Genomic DNA, 1,348 nt, shown 5'->3' on the forward strand with positions numbered 1-1,348 from the left:
TTAAAATGTGGAATAAACTGCGCATTAAATTATTGCATTAAAAAAACACACAACAAATAGCTGATTCATATTAATAAAAATTTAACTGAAAGCGTAACTTTATAAGATATGCTTTAAAAATTACTTCATTTGCTACACAATCCTGAAATCTAACCTGTAAAGCTGTCCTACACAATCCATCAGTGTCTCCTGAGTCCTTCAATTCACGCAGAACATGAGAGTTTCAAAAGCTAATACCAACAGCAATCAAACCAGGTGCAGCTTGTTACAAGCAATAGCCCTAAATTCCAAATAAAATTAATAACAAGACACTGGCCGGGTAAGTCAACTGGTTAGATTCGCCAGGGTTGTGGGCTCCTCCCCCACACCCTCACCCCCACGTCAGGGCACATACAAGAATCAACCAATGAATTATAGAAGCAATTGGAAAAAATAAAGTGTTGTTTCTCTAACTCTTCCCCCCTTCCTCTCAAATCAATTTTTTTAAAAAATTTTAATTAACAACTAAACAAAAGTCAAAACCTCCGTGTTCTTAAATTTTCTCTTAGAAGTAGGAGTTCCTTAGTTTTACAATAGGTTGCTTTTCACTGAAAAAAAGAACGGGAAATCTAATTAACAGCGATAAGGATGAGAACAGTTGGTTCCCAGGCAGAGGATGCAAGAAATTGACAACGCAGGCTTGACCTTAGAGACCTCTCTCTCTCTTTCTCTCTCTCTCTCTCTCTCTCTCTCTCTCACACACACACACACACACACACACACACACCAATGCTCTGGGGACGCTTTCAAGAAATGTCACTGCCCAACGGAAGTTTTAAGGCCTAAGGACAACCCTAAGCCTGTAAATACACTGCAAAATACAATCAAGCAAACTCCATTCTCCAAAACAATTCAGGAGTTTCCTAGGATGCCCAAAACGGAAAGAGCGCGCACTCCGTCTGGCCACCCTTGGGACCGCGGCCTCTCACACAGGAGGGAGGGAGGGCAGCCCCTGGGAATCTGAGCGACCCCTCGCCTGTTCGGGTGACAGACCCGCTGGGGGCATCAGACTGTGATCCCGGGCCCTCCGGGGCCGGCGCTGCGGGAAGAGGAACGTAACTGCAACCTTCAGAGCCTACTTCCGTCCTCAACACAGAAATGCACTGTTTCTCCTCCTCCTCGCCCCTCCATCCAATACCTCTCCACAGCGCTACCCGCTTCAGAAAGCTTAAGTGGAAAGCAAAGCAGACGGTCTCGGACCGAGTCCACAGAATGTGGCTGGTCCAAGCGCCCCCACCCCCGACCCCGGCGCAAATCACCCGCCAGCGCCGTCCTGGGAGCCCCTCTGGCTGGGGATTCGCACGCAACA

This window comes from Myotis davidii, unplaced genomic scaffold (genome assembly GCF_000327345.1).
Source record: "Myotis davidii unplaced genomic scaffold, ASM32734v1 scaffold571, whole genome shotgun sequence".
Classification (NCBI taxonomy): Eukaryota; Metazoa; Chordata; class Mammalia; order Chiroptera; family Vespertilionidae; genus Myotis; species Myotis davidii.